Source organism: Rana temporaria, chromosome 4 (assembly GCF_905171775.1).
Source record: "Rana temporaria chromosome 4, aRanTem1.1, whole genome shotgun sequence".
Lineage (NCBI taxonomy): Eukaryota > Metazoa > Chordata > Amphibia > Anura > Ranidae > Rana > Rana temporaria.
Window position 1 is genome coordinate 354444234 of NC_053492.1, and position 10215 is coordinate 354454448.

General features: G+C 42.0%; 1 long non-coding RNA gene across 1 annotated transcript; it reads left to right on the top strand.

Moving 5' to 3' along the window:
• Positions 1 to 2773: 2773 nt before the first annotated feature.
• LOC120935423 lies at positions 2774 to 3656 on the top strand. The gene is made up of 3 exons (XR_005748475.1): positions 2774 to 2903; positions 3004 to 3281; positions 3541 to 3656. It is a non-coding gene; the product is annotated as an uncharacterized LOC120935423 (long non-coding RNA).
• Positions 3657 to 10215: the final 6559 nt, after the last annotated feature.

Here is a 10215-nt window from a genome sequence, read left to right on the forward strand (position 1 = left end):
ATATAGAGGGTTGACATGATCTCTAATGCGTTTAAAAAATGGTCTCTTGGTCTTGCCAACATAGAAGCATCCACATTGGCAAGATGCCAAGTAGACGACGCCCACCGATTGACAGGTGACCCGGAACTTTAATTTGTGGATGCGACCGTTGGGTAAAAGAGTGACATCATTGGTATATATAAACCGACAAATGTCACAATTACCACAAGGAAAAGTACCTTTGATAGTAGATGTCTCACATTCCTTTCTGGTGTGGTGACTTTGGACAAGGCGATCCCTCAGTGAGGGGGTCCGTTTAAATGTGATTTCAGGATATGGTTTTATATATTTTGAAATCGTATTGTCGGCTTGGAGTAAGGGCCAGAATTTTTTAAAAATCTGTCGCATTTGAATATGCTGTTGCGAGAATTTGGTCACTATTCTGATAGAATCAGTTTTATTAGGTTGTTTCTTGGCATTTGGATAAATAAGATTTGATCGGTCTAGTCTGATCACCTTGTTGAATGATCTTTTGAGCAAGGATCGACTGTAGCCCCTGGAGAGTAATCTACAGTATAGATCATTGGCTGCAATGTGGAAATCTGTGTCTCTGGTGCAGTTTCTTTTGAGCCTCAGGAACTGGCTGTAAGGAATGCTATCCAAGAGTGGTTCGGGGTGGGCACTGGTCGCGTGATGTATGCAAGCGACCCGTACGGTCAACATGGATACGCAGATCCAGAAAACTTACATCAGTTTGGCTACATTCCATGGTGAACTTTAGGTTGAAGGTGTTAATAGCCAATAATTGCATAAGGAGTGTAAGTTCCTCCCTAGAGCCATACCACAAAATCAGTATGTCGTCTATATATCTGTACCACTTAATGGCCTTAGACAACAGTTTGGACAGACATGTGTTCGAAAAGATCTCCTTCTCCCACCCCCCTAGATACAGGTTGGCATAGCTGGGGGCACACTTGGTCCCCATAGCCACTCCCTGTATCTGGAGGAAGTGGGAGGAGTCGAACATGAACACATTTCATTAAAAAATTCTGGCCCTTACTCCAAGCCGACAATACGATTTCAAAATATATAAAACCATATCCTGAAATCACATTTAAACGGACCCCCTTACTGAGGGATCGCCTTGTCCAAAGTCACCACACCAGAAAGGAATGTGAGACATCTACTATCAAAGGTACTTTTCCTTGTGGTAATTGTGACATTTGTCGGTTTATATATACCAATGATGTCACTCTTTTACCCAACGGTCGCATCCACAAATTAAAGTTCCGGGTCACCTGTCAATCGGTGGGCGTCGTCTACTTGGCATCTTGCCAATGTGGATGCTTCTATGTTGGCAAGACCAAGAGACCATTTTTTAAACGCATTAGAGATAATGTCAACCCTCTATATAAGCATCTGATGACTACTGCTTTAAATAGGCATGTAGGTTGCCTACATGACTTTGACCTTAACGCTGTGAGTTTCTCAGCCCTGGAACATGTTCCTATACATGTTCGAGGCGGAGGAATTGACCAGACCTTACTCCATCTTGAAACTAAATGGATACACCAGTTAGATGCCACTAAATTTCCAGGGTTGAACGAATATATCAGTTTCAAGCCCTTTTTGTGAAATAAATATTTATAAGAAATTCTATTATTATTAAATAAAATGGTGTGGCCTTTACATTATTCCATCTAAGAAAGGTGTTATGGTCAGGTCAATTCCTCCCTCTTTATTACATCCTGCTCTATTACCACTCTCCCGCAGGTCCTACATGTACCCTACTTTGACCACCAAACTCTTTACCCCATACTCCACCTAATGGGCAAGTCCCGGCACTGGCTAAAGTCAACCCACCTGCTCCCATTTATGATGGGGGCAATAATATGTTATATATTGCTATATATCACTACAACAACCACATTTATTTCTGTTGAATTTTGATGTATAATTTATGAATCAACAATAATGTTGTCGATTTTTGATTGTATGTATTGAAAAATATTGAATACATATTTTTGACATATAGTGTAAACCCTATGTTTTTCATTTTATTGGCAAATATGTTGCATGTATACTTTTTCTATTTTGGCTCGGGTCTCTGGCGTGGTAATTTTTCCTTTCTGGGTTCACCTATAAGTGGGACTAGCTAGAGCCCTAATTAGTTCTGGAAGTAATGCGTATCCTTCCCAAAAAGCCACTACAGCCCTTCTCCATACATCAGCCCATTCACATCCTTGTCCAGTGCTTCTCTCCCCCTCCTATCAGTGATTTTTTGCTTGCCTTAATCATTCATTTATTTAATATTTAGACTTCTACAATATGGGATCTTTTGCGTTTGCATTTATGTTTGACTGCTTGGTTTGCTCTGATTAGTCAGCTTGCGGTCATGGTCCACGCCGCTCTGTGTATGCGTGACTGTTTTGGTGCTGCTGGCTGGCGATCGCTCTCTTCTAGTGCTTCATGTTCCTCCCCTCTGCACTCGTGTTTTTTTTTGCTAAGGAGTGTGGGAATTGTAGGCATCTCAGCGACCATGTGATCCCTGTGATCCAATCGCGATGCACCCGCCTCCCCAGTGGGCTATATATAGCATGATACGATCATTATCTGTCTACTACCAACAGGGCACTGACAGATGTCCTTTTTTCCTCAAAGATAGGTAAGCTTCCATTCTGGAACCATTCACTCTCCTCACTACTGTTTCCTCTGTGTAAGGTTTGAAAACTTCTGGCTAAACCTTCACTTTTTTATTTATTTTTCATTTTTAATTTTTTACCCTTTTTAAAGGAGATTATCTGTGGACTTTTCAGCTGCAAATGACTGATCTTGATTTCTGCTGCAAACGATTAGCCTTTGACTCTTTATCACCAGCTGATGTTTGCTTGCACTCAGACTGCTCATCTAGCTAGATATTCCATGTAAGTTGATCCCTTGATTACACTTAATAATCTAGTTACCTATGTTCTTATTAACTTTATGAAGTATATTAAATCTATTCAAACACTTTTTCCTTCTTAGATGAATCGAGGCTCCTCAGTGCCCATGTTTCTGTCTTATTTAATTCTCCTGTATTTACCTTGATTTTATTACGCTTCAAGGTATGGTTGTTTTACATATATTAACCCTATTGACTCTATTATGGATTGGTTTAATTATTTGTAACAGATCATATTTTAATAACACATCTTCTAACATAGATTCTTTTTCCTCTGTATTTTTAAGTTCTGTCAGTTGAACTTGGATTTCAATATCCACCCTGAGGGGGTTTTCCTTGACTGGCTGTGCATGAAGCTAGGGTAGGTTTTATATCTCCTACCTATGGAATTTTGCTGCCAGCCCCCTCTCATGGGCTGAACAGCATGGGCTGTTACCTGGCTGTGGATATATACGCATTTGTTCCTATGAACTTTGGTTTCTCTTGCCCCGCCAGAGATCCCAGCCAAACTTCTGTTTGTATTTTATATGCATGACATGTACTGTTGAATATATATAATCGAAGTTCTTTAAGAGTTTATATTGTATGCATATGTTAAAATTGTTTTTTCATCTCTTTAGAGCAATCTAGAGAGACGATCTTGTCCTAATTCCCCTGAAGAAGCCAAGAGGCGAAACTAGTAGGGTCGACCTGATCGAAAAAAATATTTTTAGACCTTGCTCCCACAAAATAACTTATGCACTATTTGTATTTTGAATTATTATATTCTGTAAAAAATGAATAAACCCTTTGATATATTTTTATATATATATATATATATATATATATATACATACTGTGTCTGGTTTCCTTCTTCGCACCGCAATAATCCCCTCAACCCTTCCAAAAAATTCCCCTCCTTATAAAAAAATAAGAATTCACAACAGCAGTCAGTCATGGTGTGCTTTCACACTGGAACACGCCAAAATTTGAAGATGCACACATTCAGTGAAAACTCGCCAAATGTCATTGGTTCAACAGACAAATGGCCACATGTGCTATCTGACATCATGGGTGATGAATGTCTGTGTTTTGTGGGAGCAAACCCTTCCTCTCAACTACTTGAGGATGGAGGAGGGGGTTGGACCCACAAAGCACAGACACTAGATATTCTGTGATGGCAGATAGCACATGTTGGCACACTGTGTGTGCATCTTCAAATTTTGGCGTATTCATTATTAAAAAAGTAAAAATGGTTGTGGGGGCGGGGATGGGCGGGGGGTGTTTCAGTCTTTGACACGGCCCATCATGTCAATAATATTTTTAAAATTAGATTCGATGACCATCATTCTTTGCCGCATATTGTCCATTTCCGTGCTGCACTCCAAAAGGACATTTGTTACATTCTGTTCCATGACAACCATCCTTTCACGCATATTGTGCATTTCAGTGCTGCACTCCATTACCTGCTGAATAATTATAGCAGCACTTGCACGCAAAAAATTTGCAACACCATCTTCATCCCCTAAAAAACAAAAAAATGGGCAATCAAAACTAAAATATTTTAGGAGGCCTATCTACATATGTTTTGCCAAATCAAGCTGGGGTGACACTGACCTGATGGTCTTCTCCTTTCCACCTCCACAACTTCGCCATCTTCGATCACTCCTCCTTCTTCCACCACTTCCCCATCATCTTCCACGACTCCTCCTTCTTCAACCACTTCCCCATCATCATCGACTCCTCCTTCATCCATCAATGCACCTTCTTTAAATTTTCCAAATTCTTCTTCCGCAACTTGCCCTTCATCTGCTATAAATTCTAAGTCCAAAATTACTTCTTCCTCCTCTCTTCCTTCCTCCTTTCTTCCTTCCTCCTCTCCTTCCACATCCTCTTCTCCTTCCACATCCTCCTCTCCTTCCACATCCTCTTCTCCTTCTACATCCTCCTCTCCTTCCACATCCTCTTCTCCTTCCACATCCTCCTCTCCTTCCACATCCTCCTCTCCTTCCACATCCTCTTCTCCTTCCACATCCTCTTCTCCTTCCACATCCTCTTCTCCTTCCACATCCTCCTCCTCCTCCACATGGCGAGATGGAAGATTTTGGCCTTGTCTGGCCCTCTCTGCCTCCTCCAAATGCTGGCGACTTCTTTCCCCTAAATAACACAAAACAAAAGGTATACTCATCATTACACAGATATTGGAGAGCAGAAATCGCATACATTGCTTAGAAGAGGCTTTCATTTATTTAGTTTTTTCTTTCACCAAACCTACATTTTTGACAGACTTCTATGCCAAGCTCTGATCCTGCCCCTTTTTAGCAAAGTGACATACATGGATGTCCCCCCTAAACTGTATTTCTGGGAGACCCTACCAAAAACGTTAACATTTTTTGGGAGACACAGGTGCTCTGCATTGCAGATGGGAAAACATCTGCTTTATTATCACTGTTTTTAGAAAGAATCCTGTTTGCCTTTCACATTCTCTTAATTTGATTTTTAGAAACTAGCTTTTACACAATGTTTACAAACCAAGTTTTTGGCCAGTGAGCCATGTCCATGTGTGTTGTTCCTGGAATAACCTTGCATTTCTGAGAAACGATGTGATGTTACGCGGTTTACTAAGAACACTATTTGTAAATAGGTCTGTATTTACGTAAAAAAACAAAACTGTCAACATGTCTTCAAAAGTACAAGCAGGCCAAGGAGGCAGATGTCTAAATATACATGTCAACACATTCTTGCAGACAATCCCCCCCCCCAACCCCAAAAAAATTAACTTACTTTTACGCAGAATTTTAAGGATCTTCTTCATCTGATGTGGCTCCCTCAATTTTAAGTCGGACCAGCGTTTCCTCAGCTGTTCTTTGGACCTGGTGATCCCAAAAATCCTCTGCATTCTCCTCGCCACCTTGTCCATAATGTGTGCCTTTCGGCGGTTAGGGGTCTTGTATGGCCCTAATTCACCATCATAGTCCTTCCTCCGCATGATGGAAACTAACTCCACCATTTCCTCGAACCGCATATTAGTGGCTTTGTATCTTCTTTCCCTGGATCGGGACGTCCCTGCCTCTGTCCCTTCACTTGCGGCCTTAGAGCATTGTGCCCGCTCGTGTGACATCGCCATCTTTCCTTTCCCACAGAGATTATGGGCGGGGAAAAGAGGAAATGTTCCGCCATGGGCGGAGACGAGGGTGGTGTTTCATACATACGCGGAGTGTAGAGAATGCAAACAACGTGTTTACGTAGGTTACACGGAGAATATTCGAGCGAATCCAGAACATACACAGTTAACGCCATATTTCCGAAACACATTGATTAGGGGCATGGCAAAGCTGACGAGGGCGGCGTTTCATACATACGCGGAGTGTATAAAAGGCGCACGCCGTGATTACGCAGGTTACGCGGTAATTAGGCGAGCGTGAGAAACGAGGAGTGAGAGACAGGAAGGTAAGGAAATTCAAAATGGGATCAGCAGAGGCCTAGAAAATGGAGAGCCATGGAATGGGGGTTTGGTCTGTTGGTTGCACCCTTTTTAAGCTATTCTGTCTCTTGAGTACCACAATGTTATTTTGGTATCCAAATGCTTTTGGACACCTCACAAAATAGAGATGTGAACAATGCTGTACCTCATTTAAATCTTTTTGAATGGTGTATTCAGATCAGGCAAAGTATTGTTCAGTGTTGGTTGTACAGAGGTCATTAGGAAGTGTCTTTTATGTCATCCATGCTCAGGGGCAGGATATCTACACATGAAAGAGTGCCTAGATGAATGCTCTCATTTGTAAGCATTGTTTAGGTTTCTATATTAAAATTAGTTACTGCAATGTTACCAATGGGTCTGCATGTAGCAAATCAATGTTTGGTACAACCAATGCAGCCGAGCTGGCCATCATTTTTACAACAAGAGAGACTGTGTTTGTAATTATATATAGGTCATAAATTTGGAGACACATATTATATCAAGGTCAACGCTGATCCTTTTTAATATCTAGTTTTATTTGGTTTATGTTTTGCTAATCTAGACTCCAAAATCAAATAAGAAAAAAAGGCCGGGAAATGGACCTCCTCCAAACGAAGGAAGCAATAGAGGCCTTACTAGAAAAATTTGAGGACACGCCCATCCTGTGGGATTCTAAAAACTCATTCTATTGCAATAAAGATGTACGAGCGGCAGCACTAGAGGAGCTAGCAAACTATATGCAAACATGGGTGCCAGGATGCACTGCCAACATGGTGAAGGATAAACTTGCCAACCTGAGAAGCACATATAGAAGAGCATACAAAGCTAATAAATCTAAAAAATCTTGAGCAGCAGCAACACAAGCAAAGGAACCCAAACTGTGGTATTACAAACAGATGTCTTTTTTGCGTAAGGAAATGGAGGGCAGGGAATCGATGTCTAGTCTTGCTTCCAACCTTCCATCCACGCTACATTCCAGCGGAGCTTCCCCAGATGACCACAGCCCTGCAGAGTCGGAAGAAGAGGGCCTGGCTGACAGAGATGCAGATCTGCCACCCTTCGATGAGGAGGTATAGTAGTTTCCTCTATATTTCTGGCGTAAATAATTATTGGTGGATTAATGAGTTGATATTGTAAAAGAAAAGCCAAGCTGGGAAAACCAAAAAAAAAGGTTGCCAGACAAATAGGTGTCAGGGATGACAACTGCAGGGGTCAGAAGGAGAGTCTATTCAAGTTATAATGAACCTAAAATAATAAAAGAAAAACATGAAAATGTGTGTGTTTTGATTTGGGTAAATAGTAAAAAAGTCCCTTTTTTTGACACAGGAAGAAGAGATCAGCCAGGAGGTGGCAGATGCTCCCGTCTCTGTCAGCCAGGAGGAGGCCGGGGTCAGTGGCAGCCAGGAGGAGGCCGGGCCCAGTGGCCTGCAGCAGGTCCCCCCACCCAGGACAACCACCACCAGCCAGTCTTCTCCCCCCCAGGTGAGGCCATCAGGCCGAAGGAGGCAGTTGAGGCCTGTGGAGGAGGCAAGCCTCTGCATGATCCAGGAGGCAAGCGCCATCATGAGGGCCCCCCTCAACCCCACAGAGGCCTTCAGTGCCTCCTTGGCACACGATTTAAATGAAGGGGAGGAGGACCAGAGAAGACTGGCAAAGGCCCTGATGAACCAGGTCCTTTGGTGGATGCAGAAGGGCCTGCTGACCCCAGACACTGGGCTATGTGACCCGGCCCGGCTTGCTGAACACCATCCTCCTGCTGCCACATCGACCCCACCTGCAAGAGCCCGTGTAAGATCCGCTGGAAGGCAGCCTGGAGGGAAGGCTGGAAAGAGGAGGAAACGGTGATTCCCTGCCTTCCATTTCCTTCCACACAAAGGACATATTGTTTGGACTACCACAGTTTGGGTTCCTTTGGTTCTGTGCTGCTGCTTCAGATTTTATTGTTTGCCTCCTGAGGTTTGGTAGTTTATCCTTCACCATGTTGGAAATGCGAGTTTGCATATAGTTTGCTATCTGTTCTAGTGCTGCCGTTCTTTTTTTTTTTGTGATGACATTTGCCAAAATAAATGGCTTTTTGCTTTCATTTGAAAACCTGTCTATTGTTTGTTATACTGTGGGGATTATTAGGCAGCAAACCTTAAAAAAAAATACAATGGGTCATTTACAAAGGACACAAACTCCTTGGGGGGGGGGGGGGACATTTGGTGTGCCAACATGGTTAAATATTCTAAAATTAAAAAAAAAAAAAAAAAATGCCCTAAAAAAATAATATAACATGTAAGAACAAAATGAACAACATGGTGACATAACTAGAAACACAACCAAAAAAATAAGAAGATGAACATTCCTTGACAAAATTAAATTTCAAAAATATGGAGGACCACCAACAAAAACACACGTCTGGCCTAGAAAACATTTTTAAATGATTACATCACAAGCAAGAAATGTCACATTTCAGTATGGGACAACTCAGTTGAAATTGCATCAGCAAGAGAACGGGGTTATTCTAGCAAGAGAAGAATTAATAAAACGAGGCAATAAACTGTTGTTTATTGCGTCGTTTTCAGACATTGTTCTCTTGCTAGAATAAAAGCTTTCAAATGACGAATGTGCCATATCCCAAACAAACGCGAGTTTTACCTGAACGAGCGCTCCCGTCTCCTCATTTTGACTGAGCATGCGCGGGGTTTTTGTACGCTGCTTTTGTGTACAGACGACCGAACATGTCCGAGCGGACACGATTCCAGCGGACTGTTTTAAAGCAAGACCAGGAAACAGTTGTTCGTTGGGAAACGGTCTGGCCGACAAATGTTTGCTGGAATCCTGTCCGTTACTGCCTACACACGATCGAACATGTCCGCTGAAACTGGTCCGCGGACCAGTTTCAGCAGACATGTTTGGTCGTGAGTACGGGGCCTTATGGAGCGATAAATACGGTATGTTTTTTGCCTTATTGTCTACCTTAAATCATATTGCTAATTGCATATTGTATTTGTTTGTAGCCTAAATACTCTAATTTGCACTTAAAACTGTAATTTTGTAACTTTTGGAAATGCCAGTAAAAACTTGGCTGTGCCAGTAAAGTTTGGGTGTTGTGTCAGTAAATTTCAATCTAGTAGGTTGGCAACACTGCTGAGACCCTATACATGTAAAATAAGAAAAAAGATGTCAGCAGCCAAAGGAATAAGTAAGATTGGAATATGATAGCAGTGAGAGTGTATAGATAGAAGGTTGTTAGAGGTATGTATGAAATGTAAAAGATATAGAAAATAGGTGTCAAAATCATTTTTGCAATCAAATCTATTTTTGCATTGTTGAGAAAACTAGGTGATACCAAAACTTCAAAATTGGGTCTGATTACAAAGGTTTTGATAAACTCTAGACATTAAGGGCCAGATCCACAAAGAACTTACGCCGGCGTAAGTTCTATGAAGCCCCGTCGTATCTATGTTTTCTATCCACAAAACAAGATACGACTGAATGTGGGCTTGATCCGACTGACGTACGTCTTAGTACGCCGTCAGATCTTAGGTGCATATTTACGCTGGCCGCTAGGTGGCGCTTCCGTTGATTTCCGTGTAGAGTATGCAAATTAGCTAGATACGCCGATTCTCAGAACGTACGTCCGCCCGGCGCATTTTTTACGTCGTTTACGTAAGGCTTTTTTCAGCGTAACGTTACCCCCGGGTCTATGAGGTGTACGCAATGTTAAGTATGGACGTCGGGCCAGCGTCAAATTTTCCGTCGTTTGCGTAAATTGTTCGCGAATAGGGCTTTGCGTAAATCACGTTCACATCGTCTAGGCATTGAGCGGGCGTAATTTAATTAGAAAATTCGACGTGATACTGAGCAT